The 24,322-nt window shown below is 38.8% G+C and overlaps 1 protein-coding gene and 1 long non-coding RNA gene across 3 annotated transcripts in view; both read right to left on the bottom strand.

Moving 5' to 3' along the window:
• LOC134543354 (rap1 GTPase-activating protein 1) overlaps positions 1-24,322 on the bottom strand; it is a 612,076-nt gene that overhangs the window by 522,264 nt on the left and 65,490 nt on the right. The gene's annotated exons all lie outside the window — the stretch shown is intronic.
• LOC134543356 (uncharacterized) overlaps positions 13,028-24,322 on the bottom strand; it is a 39,448-nt gene continuing 28,153 nt past the window's right edge. The window contains exon 2 of the long non-coding RNA XR_010076925.1: positions 13,028-13,964. This is a non-coding gene — a long non-coding RNA (uncharacterized LOC134543356). The remainder of the gene's footprint in view (positions 13,965-24,322) is intronic.

Below are 24,322 nucleotides of genomic sequence, written 5' to 3'. Positions count from 1 at the left end.
GTTGGCCTTGGAAAAATCACGTTGTGTCCATATATACACGTACGCATCCAATGTTTACCCATGTGACCTATTAATCGTAATTTAAAAAAATTGTTTCTTTGACTGAAACTTCACTCTTTTAAATTGAAAAGGTTTGTCATGGGGTAAAAGGGAATTCGTAGTTATATATAGTTACTAGCTGACATACCTGGATCGGCGGTGCCCTAAACCATCAAAGTAATCTTCTTTTAGTGCGATGGGGATTTTTTTTTTCTTTTTTTCTTCTTTTTTTTTTTTTTTTTTTTTTTTCGAAATCTCATGAGACATTAGACATTATTCACCCCGAAATTCTTCTTCATGTGGTGCGAGAATGGAGGATGGAAATAGTTTTCCGAAATCTCACGTATACAATGACCTTCCTCGATTTGTATAAGAAACAAACGAACGGAAGCTTTTTTTTACTATTTATATGTTACCCACATCAACAACCCCCCCTCCTAGGGTGACCAAGGGGGGGGGGGGGGGTCGTACCAAGTTGAGACCTTTGTAATATCAGGAACATCCCTTCCCAGTTTAAAGTCTGTAAGGCATATAGGTACTTGATAAACGGGAATTTTGTTTTATCTTTGACGCCCCCTCAACTCCCCTTGGGAGCTGATTTTCGTAAAATCCGATCTTAGCGGGTGCCTATTTGGATCGAACAAGAAGCCAACCAAGAACTTGAATCAACCGAATCAATCGCTATTTAATAAACGGTATTTCTGATGATTTTTGGAATTTTCCCCGAATATCTTGCTAACAAATTGCAGATTTTCAAAATGGCACCCAAGATGGCCTACGTCAAAGTAATAAATAATACTGCACTCTAGCGGGCAAAAATTAAACTAAAATGGAGGTATCACACTCTAGCAGATGGCATGTGTACTACGTGACACTAGCGCTCCTGGTAGTGAGTATCGAAAACAAGATGGCTGATCCAAGATGGCTGTCTTGACATCATACTGGCTGGCATATCTACCTTGTCATTAGTGTTTGCAGGTTAGACTGCCGATGGCTTCCGTGGAGGAAGGATCCGTCGCCATTTGTTTTTTGCCCTCATGTTCAAACTGAGGATTCCATGATGTGTTTTTTATTAAAATTTTATTAATTATTTTTGTATAAATTTTTAATTTTTTTCTTATAATAATTACGGATTTTCAAGATGACGGACGTGACATCACCTAAGATGGTGGTCGATATCATGACCTCAGCGACTAAAAGGAACGTTTAAAGATTTTCAATGCCTAATGTAATGTGATTTCATCAGAATTTGATCGTTAGCGTTCTTATAAAATCAACCCAAGAGTAATATGTTAGGAAAGAATATCAAAATTTAAGGTCAATAAGCAAAACCATAGTCAAAATTGTTTAGCTTAAAAGTTGTTCCAAAGAGTTTATTTTTCAAATTTCCCGGGCCATTTTCTCATGGGACTATTCCCCGGTAGGGTCGCTCTATTACGGTCCCACAAAATTAAATGGCCCAGGGCCCTGCAAAAACTGGGACCGCCACTGATTATATTACAATAAAAATGGTCACATATAACAACCTTTACATAAAAAAATTACAAATAAAGAGTTTCGGGGCGAAGATATCTAACTGCTCAAGCAACAATTTGTAATTACGTTTTTCATCCCATGAAAAGTGACCGAGAAACAAAATTGCTATTGCAGTGTACTCTTTCTTATTTGCCTACCACAACAAGCTATTTCATTAAAGTTTTGCTAGAAACTTGAGTTACTGATCAGTTTTTTTTTCCACAAATACTTTCTTGCATTTAAATCACTTTCCCCCGAAAGCCTTAAATATTTAATTAATAATGCAGAAAGATACGGCCAATCAATGTTTTTAAATAAAAATTATTTCAGTTTATTGTTATTTATTTTTAATGAAAAGGCAAAAAATCTAATGATTTAAAAATGGTTTCTGCAATCACTGGTTGCAACTGTAAAGGAAAGGAAGTGCATGCACGATATTCACACTTACGTACCTACGTGGATGTTGAGTCGTGTGGGTTGTGAATCTAACTCTTAGACCGTGTTTATGAACTACGTAAGGAACTACGCACGACCAACACACAGCCAATGCAAGAAAATCACGTTCGTTTTTACAGAACAAAGTCGCAATACCTCCCCAACGCTACAATTTGAAATTGCAAAAAATTGAAAACAAAATTTATCTCCGGGCTTATTTTAATAACGCACTTTAATTTGAAAACACGTAACACAATCATTTTGAGTTAAAAAGTGTTATTTGCTTTCACTGTGTGAAAGTTTAACAAGTAAAAGCATGACGCGCATATATATATATATATATATATATATATATATATACACACACACATAGATAGCTATTTATCGTAGGCGTGTATGCACATAACGTCTGCGTCATCAATGATTTTCGGAAAACTTCAAAATTAGGAAAGCGGAAACGCAAGCCGAAATTCAAAATTCGTTTTTGCATCTTGAGTAACGGGCATTTGGTAAAAATAATCTCTGCTTTAACTTTAAATGTGAAACTTCTTTGCTGAGGGAGCTACAATTTTTCGAGCATTACGTAAATTCCGATCGCATGAAGGGAATCATTAGGGTGAATGGTGGGGGGACACGGGATAGGAGGGGAATAGTTAGGAACGTGCTGGGGGAACCGGTAGTCGTGGAGACGGCAGGGGGAGTAGTAGAAATGACGCAACACACTTGCACACTTGAATACTTGCGCAATAGCACAATTGCCCATACTTGCATGTATTATTTATTTTTTTATCTGTGGCCTCAGCCAAAGAGATTTATATTATATTACAAGAAATAAGTTGCACTTCTGTCGTGCGTGGACTCCACGTATACATTATTTTGTCCTTACTTTTTTTTTTTTGCGTAATGTCTATTGTTGGGGCTTACCGTGGCGCGCCCGCCCGGGCTGGCAGCAGCCGAACAAGGACGTGCGTGGGCCGAGTCCCGATGCGTCGGTGACGACTATCGGCGCCGTGGGGCGTCGGCGCCCGTGCCGTCTGAAGGCGTCTGGAGGGCCGGGGTGCTGTCACAACTTAGAAGCACACAACTTAGAAACACACAACTTAGAAACACACAAGATAGAATCTTATAAGTTATGCCTGTTCTAAGTTGTGTTTCCAATGATATGATAGTTCTAACGTTATGTGGTTCGGCGTTGTGTGTTTCTAAGTTGACGTGTTTCTAAGTTGTGACTTTCTACGTTACGACGTTTCTAAGTTGTGTGGTCCTGCGTTGCGTGTTTCTAAGTTATGATCGTTCTAACCTATGACAGTTCTAAGTTACATGGATTTTTTTCGAAGCTTCTAAGTTATGACTGTTATAAGTTGCGTGTTTCTAAGTTATGTGTGGTTCCCCGGAGGGCCAAGCATGTGGTTGTGACCGCCCCCCCCCCCCCCCTTACAATTTCCAATGTAAGTTACAACTTTTAAAACCTTTACCAACTTGTAAACAAAAAAATGTGTGAGCTAGTCCTTCAGTACTCGCCAGTGATGTGTAACACATCTAGCCTCGGTAACCAGCAACATTCATGTGTTCTCGTGTTGCAGATACACCTATAATACGAAACTCGGGACCAGAAATTTAACGTAGAATTCCTAGAAATAATTGCGAACGTTATAAATATACGGAAATTGTTTTCTTGTCGCGAATCACACGTAGTTTCTTCACCCGCCGCTGGAATTCGCTGATAGATCAGCTACGTCAACTACTGAAACACATGATCAACAGAATGTAACTTTAAACTGTACAATTAAGAGACTCCGATAAAGGCGAGAAAAAAAAGTACTTGAAAAAAAAAACTAAACACCGGCTTTGGAGCTGTTTTCGACTACGGATTTTTTTTTAATTACTGCCCAATTTGTTAAAAATTCATCAAACATTTAATAAAATTAATTTTCCCTTAGGATTTGTTAACAATGGTTCACACCATCCACCACAGATGGCAGCACCGTGGTTAAACATTTCCATTCCATTCACGAAATGACTCGTACCGAATGCCGTACACCGAGAGCTGAGATGTTTCACATCAAGAAATTCTGAATCCTGTAAATGTGCCTTGATGTAAGCTTTTGGACAAACGCCATTGCTAAGCACATGTATGTCTGTAGAAGAAAACTAAAAAATACCCAAAAAAAAACACAAAATTAATCAAAAAATTTCTTCATTCATTTGTGAGGCTTTTTTCGTTCTCTTAATCCATTTTTCTATCTGTTTTTCTTTGTTTGTTGACCATATTCCTGTTATGGAATATTACTTGGTGTTTATATCCTGTTAACAACAGCAATTTTTTGCTTAATTTGTGTTTTTGTCTTTTGGGTATTTTTTTTAGTTTTCTTCTATAGACATACATGTGCTTAGCAATGGCGTATGTCTAAAAGATTACATCAAGTCAAGCACTCCCATTGCACAAATCTTTCAAAGATAACTGTAAATGTGATCGGTGCGTATCGCATTAATTCGTTTGGTTTCCAATTAATTCTGTCAGTAACAGACTCGAGATTTGCGTCCTGCAATTAGGATAACTTCACCCTTCACCAACATCTCGACTGCCTGTTGGCCAGTTCACACGAGTTGTAAGCCCTGGATCCCACCTCGTCGCGTATCCATCATGAAGCTCGCGTGTACATTTTTTTGTTTGCTTGTTTAAAAGGGTTTTACGGCACACCAATATTATGGTGGGTGGCCAACCATTCGAGAACAGTCTCAATGTTCATGATTGTTGGAATCGAACCCGTGACCCTCGATATAAACGACCGTGGGGCGTTAGCGAAAACGGCCACCGAGCATTAGTATTATTAAAAAAAAAAAAACTCGCACACAGAAACGACATGTGTTTAGGAAACGGGAGGGGAAAAAAATTACTAGAGACCTGTAAAATTCGCGGATTCATTTCGTGATAGGATAGAGTCCAAATACTTTTGACATTATTTTGCTTCAGTGATTGGGCCACAGTTTATCTGAAGGAAAAAATTTTAACAGAAGAATTAGCGAATACCGATCATTCCAGTCAACAGGTGTTACGAGTCGGTAACCAATCAGCAGATGTAATTTGCACGAGTGCATAGAGGATCATGGAGTCTATCCTTTAGGGATTTGAAATCGCGAATTTTACATGTCTCTAAAAATGACCACTGTTTATTGAGACGTTAGCATCTGCTCACAATCTTAGAGTATCGACACATGTGAGCCAGGCATTGGATTTTTTTTGAAGGAATGTAAAATCACAGATATAGAGATTTAAACAAATCACTTTATTATCTGCTACCAGGATGAACTTCACTGACCCGCGCACAGATGCGTCGGTTGTCCATCGACTGCCGCCACATTTCACCTCCCAACCGGTTTGCGTGTGAGTGTGTCATTTGAGAATTTTGTGACGTTATTATTGTATTCTTTTCCTGCGGGGCGTGTCGAAACTGCCTGTTCAAGTTACAATGGCGTGAATTCAGGCCCCTCTCAGAATAACAACGGCAAATTTGCAGGTACATAAATTGTAGTTTCAAAATAGCATATTAATTTATGTCCAGACCCCCAGTGCACAAAGTGCTTCGTCATCAAGCATTTTCCACGATTTGGTTAAAGAAATGTACAACCAGTTACGGACGTTAGTTATGAAATTTTTTTTTGCAAAATATCAGTGAAGACGGTATGTAACTTGTGTCAAAATCAGAAGCCACATTGTCTGTGGCTACTACTGTCAGACCCATATGTCAGTGCGTTAATGTCAATAGTAATGATACTTTTTTTAGTATACTAGTGAAAATTTTAATTTTTTGAATATATCGTTCTTTAGGCGCATTATGAAAATGATGAAGAGTGGATTTTTACGATGCGCGCGCGCAACGAAAATTTCACACGATAAAAAAATCATACAAATAAAAATTACGTATGTGCTTTTAAATCTTATATAAAAACATTTATTTATTGTAAATATTAGTGATAGAAATTGTGTCTATAAACTTCAAGTATTTTCATGTTTATTTATATAAGTGAGATTACGTTCCCGAATGTATCTAATTTATTTACATTATAAATTATTACCGTATTATTTAATACATAATTATAATTAATAAATTAGAATAAACAATCAGCATAATTAATGATTTTCATTATTTATCTCAATTATTTTAATAATTTAAATAATTAATTTTAAACACATGGTTGTATTAATAATGAATTCTGACAATTTACTTCTTTTTTTTAAATTTTATTGAATTTATACTTTACCAACTGTTTTTATAATAGCACTCACTCCAATCTTTTTATTATTTAAGTACACGGACCCATTTTTTCTATTTTCTTTTTCAAAAACCCCCTTTCATCCCTCACCCGAGAAAATTCCTGTATCCGTCACTTTGTACAACAATGCGAGATCTTCCATTGCGAGTAAGTTAGTTATCAAGCAGATGCGACGCGCCATTTCTGCTCTCCCACGCAACCGATAAACAACCCCAGTTCGCCCATACGTGAAAGAATCCACCTACGCCATTTTGTTTCTGAGAGATTGCTCATTGTGCGATTTCACTCTGGTGGGCTTGCGAGATGAACACTTGAGTATTCGAATTGGACAGCTCTCGACGGTAGAACAGGTGGTACCCATTTCACAACTGTCACCTTCGAAGCATCGCGTGAAGTTGTTTGCAGTACACTGTTGATAAAACAGGACGCGCACGCCAATGGAACAACTTCCGAGAACAGATCACACAACCAGTGGCGTAGCCAGGATTTGCGTATGGGGGGTGTTAAGAAGCATGGCCCCCCTCCCCCCGTATTAAAGCGGGGGGTCCGGGGGTCCTCCCCCGGAAAAATTTGGATTTTAAGGTGTAAAATAGTGCTATTTTAGCAGTTTTCGGTGCTTAAATTTAAATATTGTAATGGTAAAAATTTTATTAATTTTAATATGAAATTTGTTTGAGTGATGAGTAAGAAATTAATTAAAGATTTGGTGCTAAGGGGGGGGTTAGAACCCCTAAAACCCCCCCCCCCTGGCTACGCCCCTGCACACAACACGGCCTTTCAACCAAATTAAGGCGCGGACGTCCGTTGCCAGGGGCTCGGGCCCGGACTGCTCGCATCTGGGGTATTCGGAACCGTAATCGATTTTCAGGACAAGGAATTTCGGTACTGGTATTCCGTGGAACCGAGAATTTCCAGTACTTTCGGTACTAGGTAGATATATAGGTATATATTTTTTAATTTATGGTGCAGCAATCGGTGATTGAAGTAGTAAGTAATAGTTAGTTTTGAACGATTAAACAAGTTTTAGTAAAAAAGTAAAAAAAAATTGTTACAATTTTTTATTGCAAAAAATATCTACTGACGTTAACAATATCACTTTATTCTCAGTCTTACTCTCAATCTTTAACGTTGGAGAGAAAAAAATTAAACAAATAATTGTTTCAACGCATGTAAAACCACAGAAGTATTAACTTAAAAAAATTCTTTTCAAAACAAACTAAAAAAAAATATATATTTAAAGAACATTTGCGCAACAACAACATGCTTAGGAGAATATTTAAATGAAAGTAACCTTAGCTCGATTTTATATTCCCGGTTCTTTTTTGATATATCAAAAGTACGGGTTTTCCCGGTTCCGAACCGTGCTTTCTTCAAAGACAATCAATTGAAACTTCTGTTCATCTGTATATAATATGTAAAACCAATGTTCACCTTTTAAATTGTATATAATTTTTTTGGCGAAAGAGCACAGAGTGCTGGCATGTCGAGTGTATCATGTAAAAGTGCTAATGTATGAAAAAGACATAATAAAATACTTTTTGAATTTGAATTTGAACCGTGCCCGCAGCTGGCGACACCCGCGCGAATGTGCCCAGGGAAAGGGGAGGGAGGGGTTGTTGGACCGCGCGCGCAGCGAGCGGGGACGTGCGGAGTTTAATTACGCACATCCGGTACTTCTGGCGAGCCCCGCCATTGTTTAGCTGCCGCCCACTCGGATCAGGAGCTGTAACCGCGCCGCGACAGCGCCTCCCCTCGCATCGGCGGCCTTCCGGAGAACTAACACAAGTTCATCCCGGCCCTCGTTCAGGGACGCTTGCCAGCGGGCGTTTTCTGTGCGGTCCGAACTCCTCTCTTCCGGGTTTAAAAAAAAAAAAGAGGGGGTTCGGCCAATGGCTGGCTGGCAGCCTGGCGGGAAACGACTAAAGTCGCCCCCGAAACAACCAGTGCCTCCCAAACCAATGCGCACAGCAATGTGCAAGCCCCCCAACCCCCCCCCCCCCCCCCCGCATGGTAGACTCTTTTCTACTCGCTGTCCAACTCTTCTTCCGGAACCATCCTTCTGTTTCCTGTAACCAACCTGCTTGCCAATGATGCATGAAATTTTGCATCCCGCATGTAAGTGCCCAGGGTTTTCACTGTGTCTATGCAGGTTTTACCTGGGCCCAACTTATATCTGGTTTATAGTCTAGAATAGTCAGTGAGGGGAGTTAGTCATGGCGCCAATCGCTGCCATGGCTGGCCAATTCCCCTCCTAGCACATGATGCATGACTTGAACCCTGCATGATTAGAGCGTATAGACTTCGGCCTGAGACGCACTTAGAGTCTTTCCCTAACCCAGACCCCTCCCAAACACACTTAGTTTTAATTTAGGTTAGGAAAAAAATCGGGGTTTGGCCTGAGACACACTTAGGTCCTCCCCTAACCTGTTTTTTTGTTTTGTGCATTAATACCGGTTCGCACAGTGTTACTGTACGTATTGTCTTGCACACAAATTTGACACGCGTGTTCCATTTGCTGAATAACATTAATGTGTACATATGTATTTATGACATGTTTTAACTAAGATCCAACAGGCATTGAATTAAGAACAAAGGAATTAAAACAATCAATAAAAAATAAAAAAAATAAAATTATTCAGTTTTCATTTCTCAAGCAAAATCATTACTTAAAATAATGTGTATAAACGTCGAATTTCTACTGTTCCCTGAAATTTCAGGGTGACAGTATTTTTTAAAAAAATTCAATTATAAAGAAAACCTATTCATACAAAATATCATGATTACACGAAAAAATTGCGTGAATATGACTAATACAACTTGGGAGATCACAAAATTCCCGTTACTTTTTGAAAATACCCACGCAATTTTTTCGTTGTTGTATTGGAAAAACATGTCTGAAAAGTATGTGTACATTGATAGCCAAATCAGATGTTTAGTTTGTTAGCTATCAAAAAAGTTACATTTGTGTTGGCACCATCAGCGATTTTTTATTTGTTAAAAAAAATTCAATAAATAATTGTTTTTATTAGTTTAAATATTTTTCATTTTGCATGAAGCGATCTGGAAAAAAAAAACGCTGAGATTCGTGGCGAAACAATTCATGGCGAAACAATTCATGGCCTTTGCATCCCAATAATGCACCTGCTCACACTTAATTGCGTGTTCATACATTTTTGGTAAAAAAAAAAAAAAAAAAAAACAGCGCTGTGATAAGCCTCCATATTCGCCAGACATGGCCTTGACCCGCGACATCTTTTTCTGTTCCGTGAAAACAATCTTCCTTGGAAGCAATCCCACAAAGTTTTAAAGGCGCGAACAGAAGTTTCGCGCCCAACCAGGTACCACCCCGGTGGCCCCCGCGGAGGGCGTGCAGCCAGAGATCTCCGTGGCGTGTCACGTTCAGACGCTCCCACAGAACGGAAAAGAGGTTTTCATTTTTTTTTTTATGGGGGAATCCCCCAGGGGGTCCGCCCCGCCAAAAAAAAAAGACTCAATTTTATTTGAGTTAGCAAGTACAGATAATTCAGTGAAGGGAAACAGATGATACATACAAAAGAACAATTAAGTATTTACAATATGTTACAATACCCGGAACTGGGCCCCTTCCGACAAATAAGTCCTTGGAGGCTGGTGGTGATGTGTAGTGGTGTCGTTGTTTTGTTGGTGGTGATGATGATGATGATGATCATCTGCAGGTGTGGCCAGGCCCGTTTGGCTCGGGTCTGGCCTGAAGATTGGCGGCCGGGTCTTATGGTTAGCGGTACTTGTGGGGGTGGGCAGCGGAGTAGATGCTTTATCGTAGAGTTGCGGGCCACCGATTTTCATTTTTTAGTTGATACTTTTTTTGGTTATCATCTCCTTGGCGGCGCAAAACTAATTTAACCGATGCGAAAATACTTAATGCTGTTTTGTAATAAACCGTCATGTAATAAATACCTAAAGGAGTAGGAGGTGCAAAAACTCATTGTATTACACACCACAACATTAGTGGCTACCTAAATAGAGTGAATTTTCACTAGTTTGTTTACCTGATAATACCTTATACATTACTTCTCCTAATAAATTATTTGTAGTTATGTCAGCAATATATTATGAAAACTACTATCTAGCGGACGGGCCCATAACTACTTCAAAAAACTTGGTCTCAGTCTCGGTAATTAGAGTTTCTCCCCCGTGGACGCTCCACGGCTGGCAACTGGAGAGCGTGGTGCAGACGGTAGAGAGTCAGGCAGGCGCAACAGCAACCAGCAGCAGTTTGTTGCACAGCCCCGTGAGTGGTTGGTTGGTTGGTTGCTCGGTCTTTGAGGCCATCAGCGCAGTGCTGAAGGTTCACTGAACTGTGATCAAGCGTCCTCCCAGCCGTTGGAAGCGACGCCCGTACATTAGCGCGCCTGTAACTTTGCAAGGTTGCCTTTCCGGACACGTGCTCACCAGCAGGACTGCTTGTTATAGCATTCCCTGCCACTTATACCCCGTTGTTCGCGAGCATTCTGTATAGATTTAAAAAAAATTAAGTCCTTGTCATATTTTGGAAAACTCTGCCCCCCCCCGGGCTACGAAAAAAAAATAATAATATTTGCAAATATCGTTTGGCAAACACAAATGGCCACAATTTAAAAAAAAAAAAAAAAGAACGCTTGGGATTTTCGGGCCACTATTGCGGCAGTACTTTTTTCCAGTAGGCGTCGTTAGCATCAGATTATCTGCAGAGAAATTACGCACGCATGTTCCATACGTCATCAGTACGTTATGAAGATACGCTATGCAGATTGTTTTCAAACAGCACCGGTGGCGATTTCTCGGGAGAAAATAACACGTAAATAATTATTTATCATTTTTTTTCTTTAAGAGATAATGACGTGTGTTATGGGCCATAATAATTCAATTTTGATAGCATATTTATGAAATAAATTTTTAAAAAATAACTACTTAAAACTGAGCAACAAATCAACGAATGAAGTTCCAAATAACAGAGCTACTGTACCTGTGGAAACAGGGTTGCTTATATAATTTTCCTTCGTTAATAAGATGGGATCTGCTATCTTTTGTTGTATTTTCAAGCTTTAAACTATTTTTAATGAGAAAATATTAACCAAATCATCAAAAAATAACAAGAAAACGGGTCGTTTTGTCATGTGGCACAACACGAAAAATCGCAAGTTGACTCGCATGAAAATATCGTCCAGCGGATACAGCATACCAGCGATGCCTGTCGTATTGGAGTGCGTGCGTCAGTGTCGCTGTGATGTTATGCTTGGGCACATTCACGCTAGAGTATAACATTCAATACAACAAAATAAAAGCAATAAAGTTTTATTGTTGTTGGTAATGATGGTGGTGGTGGTCGTACACTGAAACCATATAACGTGTATACAATTATGTATGTTCGCTCTGGAGTAACATTACACTTGTTTATTTACTAAAATGCCACTTGCAGCATATCGCATGCATTGAGTGTTATCTACTTGTGAAGCCATTCAAAATTACCACTAGACTCTTACAAGATGTAGAGTTGGAAACTAAAATACGTCAAATAAGTTTTAACAGTTAAAAAATCATCTTCGTTATGGCACACACCACACAATAAAAGATTTTTATATGGTGTTTATTAACCAAATTATTACAGTCGTAGCCATACCCGAAAATGAATTAAAAAAATAAACCCCAATAAATTCACACGACGGGAAACTTATTGCTTGTAGCAATCAGTTTCCATTTACAAGCATTCCACTACATAAATGGAATACTCTGCTTTTCCATTTACAAGCATTCCACTACATAAATGGAATACTCTGCTTTAAAAAAGCCTAAATTTTAAAATTAAATGATAAATCATTCTTATGACCTAAAAAATGTTGAAACTATGCATTTCACGGAAACGATTTTCTTGAGTTTGTTCTGACTGGATAGCTTTATTTTAGGTTGGTTTCATCGTGCTAGTTGAAAGTATTATATGACAAATTTATTATAGCTACGTTTGAGGCTGGTCCTACACAAAAAAAAATTTAAATCAATATAAATAATTGCCAATGAAGGACGTGATTTTCAGACTCACATAATTAGGGCTACTACGCAATACTCGAACTATCATTACGTTCGCCTACCACTACACAGACCAAAACTGATTAAAGTATGTTAGTTATATAGAAAACTTAAAATCTAGAATAGTTACCATATTACACTACAGGGTTATGCATGTATAAATATTTCGAAGTACACGATTGAAATGAATTATTTAATGAGGCATAGCAAAGCAGAATTCGTCACAGCGCAAAAAAAATTGTAGCGTACATTTCATAATTATTTTACTACAGTAAAACTCTTGAGATAATATCTAGAATCTCTGTTGAGGGAAGGAGTATAACTAAGACTTAAACTTGGTACATAATTAGAATAAGTTAAATATGTTCCTTAATATTTTTCCAACTTGCCTAGCTTTTTATGCCGCTCTTTATTTTCTGCTTAACAAAACAAAATATTTTTAGTGAAATCTGAAGAAGGTAGTTATGGTTGCTATAACTAGTCCAAACACCATTATTTATTCTGCCAAATCTTTTAAAAATAAAAATAAAAAATATATATTTGTCCCTCTCAGCGGGCTTAAGAAACTTTTCTGTGTAACTTGAGAGATGTTTTACCATTCACAGTGTATATTCACGAGAAACTTCGTTCATTACCTACTACATTCACAAATAACACATGTGGATAAAGAGATACAAAAATTCCTCTTGATCACATTATAACTAAAAAAAAGAGCAAAATATAAATGATTAAACTTTTAATCCAGAACAAATTTACAAGATAAAATATTATTTAACAACATTAATAACTTACTAACGTATCACATGCTAAATATAATTTAAGTTCTGAACAAACTACTAAATCACAAAAATAGTTAGTGGTCTAAAAAAAATACTACTACATTAACTTTCTTTACCATTAAGACTACCATTTTAACGTTCACAAATATATTTTTAAGATGTTGTCAATTTATCATTATGAACACATACAGTACAAAAAAAAATATTTCGATTTGTACTTTTATGTTATTATCCTGAACATTTCCTCTAACTCCGTATACAATTGATGGACTTTTTGTAGTATTATGTGAATACATTTGTATAGTAATAATAAAGTCTCTAACGTCTCAATATCGTCTGAAATGCTTCCTTATGATTACTAAATATAATGGAAAACGTAGTGTGTGTATGTATTGAATGAAAATGTACGCAAATAACATGAATAATTTAAGTGCAATAGGCCGAACATTCAAGGAGGCACCATTTCCTTAAACGCTAAATCATTAAACTCTGTACATCATTTTAATTAGTGTTCTAGTGATAGTTACATGGCGACTGCTCGCCCCAGTTACTTGATTACTGAGTGGTAATGTTAATTACATGCTTGTGTTAAGAGACTCCTCGCGCAACGCGCGGGCTATGCGAGGTGTGCTCGGACTATGACGGGTGGAGTCTATGGGCGCGTGACGTCATCGTGCCGGACGGGGCGAAGAGACGAAGAGGTTCTCGCAGCGGCCGCTAGAGGCGCCCTCAGCAGCCCGTCTGCAGCAGCAGGTTGGCCAGCCTGAAGACGCGCCACCAGCCCCCGGACGTCCGGCCGTCGCGCGCGACGCGCGGCAGCCGCCATTTTGCCGCGGGCTTGGACAGCTGCTCGCTAGGGTTCAGCATGGCTGCGGCGCTCTGCAAGTATGTACCACAGTTTGGTCGCGTCACCCTTAAATACGACCGGAGCTTCAACTCTTGCACCGTCCTGTCTGATCTGTACCACAGGAACACCCTATAAGTCACACCAGAAAACCTTTAATGCTCGAGTCCAACACAACTGTAAGTTTCGCTGTCAGCATACGCCAAGGGCCTCGCCAGAGGGGGGGGGGGGGTTGTAGGGGGGCAGTTCACCCCCCCCCCCCCCAGGCCATCGGCTGGCGACGCTCTTGTCACACGCTATGTTAATTTTTTTCTCGTCATTACTAGAGCTACTTCCGAAATTGTCACACGATACCTCCCTTGCATTTGTTCTTCTGCCACATTGTGCAACTTTTTACAGCCACTATATTAACTATTAAAGATATTTGTGGCAGAACAACAAATGTAAGGGTTTTATCGTGTGAAATTTTCATAAATAGCACTTAAATAATAGTAATGAACGTGCGGAGTGACTTGAAACATGTTTTCTGTGCATTCTAGACATATCAAAGCATGATTCAAGCTTCTTTTTTTTTTTTTAAACTAAACTATGATTAGTATGACACAGATTTGTTTTCGCTCTTTGGCATTGCAACGTTCATTCAAGCTTGACTGACATAAGATTGATAAAATCTTGAGACAAGCTTGTGAGAGCTTGCAGGCTTGCTGATAAGTCTTATGGTTATTGTTGCTGTTGGATGTATCGTTTCATCGTAGAATATGGAAAAAAACTTTAGATGTTGCAATTGCATTTTCCTTCTAGTTTTTAAAAAAAGGAGGGGGATAGTAAAAAAAACCAAAGATTATAAACAAATATGTTTGCCACGGCAAACAGCTGATGTACTAATGGACTGACAGTTTGGACTGGCGAAGATGCCGTTCCCACACACTGGAGTTCGGACTGAAAAAGCCCACAGTCCGATTTGATGGGAAGCCATCAGTTCGCCAGTCCATCAATTCCGACTGATCAGTCCACCGTTCTTGCTCACACACGGTAGTTCCGACTTTTCAGATCCAACTCATTAGTCCAAACTGGCAGTTCGTGTGTGCGGGCCTACAAGCTTGAATCAACATCACAAGTCTAAACTCGTGTAGCTCTCACAAGCTTGATTCAAGCCTGTATCACTCTTATGTCAAGCTTGAATTAACGTTGCCATGACATAGTGTTTATTGCAAGCTGCGAATACAAATCTGTGTCGTAACAATCATAGTTTAGTCACATGTTGCAAGTCACCCTGCACGTTAACCTCAAGCCTAATTGCTATTTGGGTTACAGCGAAGTTATGAGTAAAATTATATAGGCCTGGAAGATTTGAGTTTGAAAATATCCATAGTAAAACTTCACCACAGATAAATTATCTGCATGATTTACGTGTTAATATGTCATTCATTTTCTTTGTTTTTAATTTGTACAATAAACTATTATATAAGTCACAAAGGGTTATGAAGTTTTGATTGCAGAAAAAAAATTTATTTAGTTGTAATTCATGAACAAATATGAAGTTAGGAAGTAGTGAAGACAGCAAACCACACATCTGGGCATATTTTATACTACAACCCGTAACCTTGCGATACGAAGATTATGAAAACAGTTTGTGAGAAACAGTTTCTTGATTCAGGTGTTAGGCTGGGCGCGCACAGAATCAGACGCGACGCGACGTGACACGATGCCGCGCGACAGCTTAAGGCCGTATTTCCGTTACGATATTTCTTCGCATTTTCTTGAAATCAAATTGTTGTAGCGATACTCTTTAAAAGATAGATAGGGACACCTGTATTTCGCGAATACATTTCGTGTCAAGGTATTTCACAAAATACTGTAGCTTTTCTCCTGTGGTTATTTGCTGAGGTCGGTGAGAGGTGTCGTCCCGCTCTTGACGGGGCCAATGAGAATGTGGTCACCGTTCTGCTGCACCCTCACAATTTGCCATGACTCTTAGAAAAAGCTACAGTGTTTTGTGAAATACCTTGACATGAAATGAAATCACGAAATACAGGTGTCCCTAAAGATAGATTATATAAAATTGTTATTTACTGTAGTTAACATACAAACTCAATTAAAATACTTGGCAAGTGAATATTTTCTCGAATTAAAGTAACGATGAAAAAACCACGTTTAAGTGGTAAGCTGCCATATAGTAAATAAGGGTATGCACACTACGGCATGCCTTTTTGATGACAAAAGTTTTCACCCTCGTGCATGCGCAGAGCACTGCAGCCGTCAGACAGTCTGCTCGCTACCAAGTTGGAGCAGTCATTCTACTTTGTCGCTCGCCTCGTGTCTCATCGCGACTGTTTTGTGTCGTCAGTCGTGCTGCGTCTGATCATTGGCGGATCCACAGGGGGGAGAGGAGCATAGCATCATGCCCCCCCCCCCCCCCCGCGGAACACTGAAAAATTTCTGATTTTCCTAATCATAGTTTTCCAAAATTACTAAAGTATTATTTTACTGCTGTTCCATAAAGAATAGGACGTTTTTGAACCAGAAATCAAATGCACGCGACTAAATAAGAATGACGAAATTATTATTCAGCATCCAACCCACTGTTAAATAGAGCAGCAAGATAATTTAAGACCGTTCTAAACTTTCCTTTCGGTATTTCAATTATAAATATACTAAAATTTATTGGAAAAATTAATTTGGCCCCTCCCTGAACCTCATTCTGGATCCGCTTTTGCGTCTGATTCTGTGTGTGCTCGGCCTGCGCTCCGATGCGATACTGCGGGAGCGACAAAAAGAGTGTTCTGTGGCTGGCACAACGCTTTTTTAGAGCGCCACTAGCCACATAGTTGGGGAGTGCCAACCTTCTTAGATAGCGCTATCAACAGACCACAGGAAACTGGGGGGGCCTCGCCCGTATTGTGCTGCTTTATCGCTGCGCACATTGTGTCTGTGTCGCTTTGCCTCGACCTCGACTAGGAATTTTTTACACGCTGCTAAAACGATTAGAGAGGCAAGGAGAGAAAGAGCGATGATGGGATACGAAAGACGCCATATTGGTTTCAAAAAGGGTCTGTGTCATAATTTTGTATCACTTAACATCGAAAAATTTTTTTTCGATAAGGCCGAGATTACACATTAAGATATTTGCAAATGCCTGACATAGCGTATACACAGATTAAAAAAAAAAAAAAAACTGTACTTTTACAAACGATTCCTTTGGGAACCAATAGCCAGATTGTAAAACTACAAGTAACTTGGTACAACACATGGCTATGATTATTTTTGCATATATGAAATAACCTTTTTTCGAGATAATATGAGTATTTTTTACGATAATTAGCGCATAATCTTATATTTTAATTGATGTTTCATTCAATTATTTTTTTTTTATCATGGAAAATATAATCGATTATTCAACAATTTTATTTTATTTAGTTGGTTTTATTATGTGGGAAGTTAATACTGGGAAGATATTTGGGGAACGTTTTACAAATAACTTTAACTATTGGAGGTACTGGGACAAAACAAAGTATAAATGCCGGGGTAAGAATACTAACCCAGTATTACTGCGAGTAGTGACACCGTTGTTTTCATGTAAATGTACAAATTTACAAATATCTGTAAGTTTACATGAATATATCTGTTCCATTTACCAAAAAAAAAATGCAATGTATCGACAGTATTATTTCAAAGTAGCCATTTCCAAAAATGAATTCAATACTAAACGTTAACGACTGATCAGGGAAAACGGTTTGTAGCAGCCAGTTACTACAAATTTTATAAAATTCCTTTAATAATATACTATGATCTAACAAAGTTCAATTTTTATAGCTCAACCATCGAAAATGGTTATTACCACTGTTGAAATCAAGATGGCGCCTTTCACTCTCTCTTAGGAAAATTAGGCCATACTACTAGCATAAATACGAGAATAACCTCATTATTTGCATTTTAGTATCTGTGTCCACGGTGTACGCGCAAAAAAAAAATCACTATCGGGTCTAGACAAGAAATGTTTTTGAAAATATTTTTTTAAAGATTTAGCTTGTATCAATTCCGATATACCGAAAGAAGTGCTTTAGATATTTTTTTTTTTTTACTAATTTTGCCATACGTGGGCGATGAAAGAACTTTTTGGATAAAGGCTGAAACTAACTAGATATCTCTCTTTATATAAAACAAAAAAAAAAATCTTACTGTGCTTCAACACCAAGAATCATTATAGAAATATTAAGTTTCATTAGCAGAATTCAGAAATGACAGATGGTTCTCTAGTAATAAGTGAAAATACCTAAACCATTGTTAGTTTAAATTAAATAAACGGGCAGAAAATTACAGCTTACTATTTCGAGAAAATTTAACACAATGTAAATTACATTCTAGTGGGAAAAAGCCAATTGAATTTTTAGATAAAACTAATTAATTATGGATTTAAGAGATGTAAAGTATATTTTTTCGAATTCTCGATGCGATTCTATGTGATATAATTTAGTGGGCAATTAAAATTAAATCTAAAATATAGAAGGCTATGAAACCAGAGCAGACGCGTGCATATTTTCAAATCGTTAAAAAAAAGTCGTATTTCCACAATCGCACCCCAATAGCTTACAAAGTCCACACACTCAATTGTACATGATTTTGTTTGCAGCATAATTTAACACGTAACATTTTCAATTTTCACAAGCAGCATAACATAATGTTTCATCTAATTGCTTTATTAGATGCGTACCAAGTCGAAAGATTTGTTATACATAGATTTTTACAGTAGATAAAGTCGACATTATGATAAACCTAATGCAATTAAACTGAAATGAGCTCCTAGATACACAAACACTAAGAAAAGGTCTGACTTATTGTAAACGTTCGTATAGTGCCAATCAAATTTGACGCAGTTATTTCAGCCGAAGGATTTAATAGATTAAACACTTGTTGGTGGTTACAGAAATCAGTTTTTCACACGGGTTTTTGTTTAGTCAACAATATATCTACCAAATTTCGTCATTGTTTGGCACTATTAAGACAGACGTGATTTCTGATCTTCTATTTATCTGTCAAGCAGTCAAATTCCCAACACAAATTTGTATGTTGTAAGGGAATTTTAAAATTGGAATTATTATGCGGCGGGCGAGGGCGTATCCGCCTCGTCAGATCGGAGTTCGCTGCCTTGGCCTTTCGCCGCTAGAGGCGCTGGCAGCGACTGGCCATTGTGCAGGAATCGCCGACGGATTTACCACGAAGACTTGCAGCAGGACGTGCAAAGAGAGTCGTGTTTCGACGAGAGTGATAGTAATTATAGTTGTACCGAGAAGCGCGTTAAGATTGACGACTTGTTTAGCAGAATGTTAAGTTATCACTAGAGACCGGAAAAATTCGCGGATTCATTCGTGATAGGCTGAAATTCAAACATGTGTATAATTCTGCTGTTTCTGCTATTGGCTCGCGGTTTAACTGGAGCTCTCTGGGCCAATGAGAGACTATCGACCAAAGAAGCGTCGAATCACAAACTACCCAGTGGAGACGACTCACAATTTAGTAACCAATGAACACGCGTGTTTACTTGAGAAGTGCAGAGGATAATGGAGGCTATCCTAGAGGTCATAGAATCCGCAAATTTTTCCTGTCCCTAGTTATCACCGAGTACAGCGAGGTTGCCTACCCGACAGTACTCAGGCGATACCGCACTCGAACAGGTATCGACTAGTTTTTGAGCACAGCTCATGACTCCCCACACACAGGGAAATCCTTAAACGACAAGTGCGAAGGTCCAGAGATCCTAATTCCACCCACTACGGTCCTGACCTCTCTCCAACCTCATTTCAACCTCCGTCCCCATCACCTTCCTTCCGGAGTTTATTGTGGTGGCGTCAGCTACAAGAGTAAAGACCCCCGTCCCACAAAGAGCCATTGCAATAATTCGTGTAAGAATCGGGGATTAGCCATTACTAGAGACCTGCAAAATTCGCGGATTCATTTGGTGATAGGCTAGAATTCAAACACATATACCTCTTAGATAATTTTGCTATTGGCTTACTGTTCATCTGGACGAATCTCAACCAGTTATAATAAACCATCAACCAAAGAAGGATCGAATCACAGACAAACCAGCTGAGACGACTTACAAATCGGCAGCCAATGAACTTGCGCTATTTGCCCGAGTGTACAGGGGTATGTGCAGTCTATCCTGAAGGCCATCGAAACAGCGAATTTTGCAGGTCTCTAGCCATTACAATATAAAAGTAAACATTCCCTGCCGTTCAGAGCTCCTGCTGTAACTGCCACCAAAAAATTTTACTGCCACGCCGAAGCAAAACTTTTTAACTACAATAACCTTGTGTCGATTTAATTGACGTGTCAGTAGCTACATTTTTTTTCATTATCTCGTAAAAGTTGCCTTTTTTTTTAACATAAAATTAATTTCAGGAGAGCCTCTGAAAGGGGTTAGCGCGAGCGAAGGTCGTCTAAAGAAGGACAGAGGTTTTTCCACAAAGCAAGCTTCAATCTCCCATCACACTTGCCCATAAATCATGCCCCGGCCGGGCTTAGAGCCAAACAATAATGGCTGCGGGTGAGATGTTAAAAGGGTAATTGATGGTGCCACTGCCTAGTAAAAAAAAAAAGGATGTCTTCCGAATTGGCGCGCTCCACTCATTATGCAGAACCGCGTGCTGAAGAGCAGCGCGCCAAGCGCCCGAACGGCGAACTAAAGCCACTCCTTTCGTATAGTGAATGTTAGAGTGGGTGGCTGCAAATATACCACGCCTACAAACAGATGACACGCTCGCTTAGCCAATCAGGAAAGGAAAAAAAAATTAATGTAAAACATAGCCACAGCAACATAACTCAACTTGTATATTACAACTAGTTTAAAATGTATTATTTCATCTTAGTTTAACGTGACAACGTCATAACAAAACATTGATGAAATGATTGCATACTTTTATGAATAAAATTGAATCATTTTTATTGAATTATCACTATTTTGTATGGCTACAAAGAAGGAGTGAAATGAAATCTACAATTTAATTGATAAATTTACTTTTATTTGCACTCATTAATTCAAATATGTTTATTACTTTAACGAACAGATTATTTTAACTATAACTTTTATACATGTTTGCTATTTAACTTCTTCCAATCTGTGTTATTCTGTTAAGGATAGGACGATGATAGGAAAAGTAGGAAACGAATGGGAGTGTTTCAAGTTTAATGTGCCTCGAAAAAAGTCAAATCGATGGCTGTTCCAATCGAGTGGAAGAGAGGTAGATGCGGCGCAAGCGTACAATGAGTGTAACGGAACAATGTGCGTAACGGGACACTTTTTCGTGCGTGCAGCCGGCGTTCATCGATTTATTAGACGTTGTCAAGTTAAAAAAATCCAGCATTAAAAAATTAAAATATAGTTGTTTGTTTCCTACAGTGACGTGTAACTTGGCACGGTGCGCACAAAATGAAGCTCCCGGTGACCGGTCGGAACTCTGATGTATTTCGAGTGTCCCAAGGTCGAAACAGGCATTCACGTCACATGCCTTGTCACCTCTATGGGCGAGGGGCTGATCCCGGGTGGCGACCACGTCATGTTACGGTGCGCACCAGGTCCCTATAGATCATTAATTGGTAGGGACCGGAAAAATTCGCGGATTCAATGACCTCTAGGATAGCCTCCATTATCCTCTGCACATCTCAAGTAAACACGCGTGTTCATTGGGTGCTAAATTGTGAGTCGTCTCCACTGGGTAGCTTGTGATTCGACGCTTCTTTGGTCGATAGTCTCTCATTGGCCCAGATAGCTCCAGTTAAACCGCGAGCCAATAGCAGAACCAGCAGAATTATACACATGTTTGAATTTCAGCCTATCACGAAATGAATCCGCAAATTTCATTCCCATCAAGGCAATTTCTGACATCTAATTTTTTTTATAACAAAAACATGAAGTTGAATTCTTTTTTCTTATATAGCCTAATGGTTTCCACCGTAGTAAAAATACTGCACACATGATAGTCCTTAAATAAAATAAGAATAAATTACAAAAAGGAAATATTTGAAACCCTGAATTCTAAAGAGCCAGTTAAACATCTAGCAAAATTGAATTATATACCAGAATAGGGAAATTAAATCATATATTTTTATACACACAAAAAAAATTAAGTGGATTTAAGCAGAAATAAAAACAGTTTGTTATCAAGCTATAAGTTAACGTGAACCCTCCAACGTTTGTCGTCCGTGACGGCAAATTGTCTACCGCAGGAAATAATTTCGGTTTACTGCAGGCTGTTCGAAAACAAATCAGTGATTGCTTCTAGACCTCAACGTCAGACGGACAAGCTATTAAAATGGAGCGGAGAAGAGGCGGGAGGAGGAAAATTGAGTTGCCAATCACAGCTGCCAGAAAGAAGACATGAACGACTGACAACGAAATAATGCAGCCGTACACAACATAGAACGTCTTAATAAAAAATAAAAAAAAGGCAGCTCACCTTTCTCACGAAAATAGTTTCGGAACGAAGTTGTAGCTCAATTATTAGTTCTATATTTTTAAAAAAACCTAAGATTAACAATGAAGCTCATTAAAAAAAAAACTTATTAAATTGCTATAATAATATTTTCCGTCCATTTCGGCGACATTTTTTCAACTTAACTTAGTAACTCTTTCGAGACGTAAATAAATTCGCAACGAACAAAGAACCCAGTTACAATCGGTTGTAACACTGCCAGGAATAAAATACGACCTTCAAACCTATCACGTTTATACACTTACAAGAGTAATTCTGAGAATCACATAAAATATCTAATAATTTTAGGTTACCCTTCACCATAGACGATGATTAGAGACAGTCATATTTGTGGAAAGGGGCCGAAAAGGGGGGTTAAGTGCTTGTTACGCTTACGTTTGTATCTGTACTAAATTGAAAGCTTTGTCCGTGCTTGAGAATCAATGTCAGTAAGGCGATCAATCACTTAGAAATAAACTGGTAGTAAACATTTTCACGAAATACAAACTGTATCTAATGATTATTAATCGAAAAAAAAAAAATTATTTCCCACCATGATAGTTTTCGAAACACTGTATTTTTCTCACACACCCAATCTATTTTTGTTCGAGACGCAGTACTAGGTTCATTTGCTGTGGTGTGAACTTGGCTTCGTGGCCGAAGAGCGAAGCGGGAAGCGGGAGGTCTTCTCTCTCTCTCTCTCTCTCTCTCCCCCCCCCCCTGCTCCATGAGAAGTCGAGCGAGCGCCGGGCCAGCGAGGGTCATTCAGGCACGGGATTGGCCAGAGACCTTTCACAAGCCGCGCGCGCGATTGTGACCAAACTTACGTCGAGCGAGCTCCCCGATGAGCTGCCCGGGCTACTTACACACGTTCTACGACATGGAAACAAAAAAAAATAAATTCGTTGTCTGTAAAGTAGCTTTACGGACGATATTTTAACGTGACAACGTCATAACAAAACATTGATGAAATGACTGCATACTTTATGAATGAAATTGAATAATTTTTTTATTGAATTATCACTATTTTGTATGGATACAAAGAAGGAGTGAAATGAAATATACAATTTAATTGATAAATTTACTTTTATTTGCACTCATTAGTTCAAATATGTTTATTACTTTAACGAACAGATTATTTTAACTATAACGTTTATACATGTTTGCTATTTAACTTCTTCCAATCTGTGTTATTATGTTAAGGATAGGACGATGGTAGGAAACGAATGGGAGTGTTTCAAGTTTAATTTGCCTCGAAAAAGTCAAATCGATGGTTGTTCCAATCGAGTGGAAGAGAGATAGATGCGGCGCAAGCGTACAATGAGCGTAACGGGACAAAGCGTAACGGGACAACGAGCGTAACGGGACAATGAGTCATCCTTTTGCGTGCGTGCAGCCGGCGTTCATCGATTTATCAGACGTTGTCACGTCAAAAATAATAATAATGGATCGGCCCCGCGAGATATTTACGTTTCATTATCCGTCTGTCGCTTCTGCAATGCGCTGAAACGTAACAAACGGCAACTAATGAGATTGAACTGCAGAGTTACGGGGGGGAAAAAAATTACTAGCCCAAAATAATTGAGATCCGAGAAGAAAAAAAACATGGTCAGGATTAACATATATTATAAAAATAAACCTCCAAGTAATGATACAACACTAGAGATTCTTGTATTTGAAACGAGTTTTTTTTTTCCCCCGCGTTTTTTAGAATGTAAACAAATGTGGTTACCACCGCGGCCAAATTGGTCGCACGGAGTAACGAAAACGGAAGAGCTGGGAATTACCGAGCTAACCCGTACCTGCGTCCGCATGCGTGCCATTTAAATCCTTGGTTCCGTGATATCTGTCATTGTAGAACGGGCCTTGGAACCGGGTTAGAATCCTGATTTTGGTTCCCCGTGGCCCCCCCAACACTCCTG

The sequence above is a fragment of the Bacillus rossius genome, assembly GCF_032445375.1.
Source record: "Bacillus rossius redtenbacheri isolate Brsri chromosome 9 unlocalized genomic scaffold, Brsri_v3 Brsri_v3_scf9_2, whole genome shotgun sequence".
Lineage (NCBI taxonomy): Eukaryota > Metazoa > Arthropoda > Insecta > Phasmatodea > Bacillidae > Bacillus > Bacillus rossius.
This window is presented reverse-complemented; position numbering and strand designations above follow the sequence as displayed.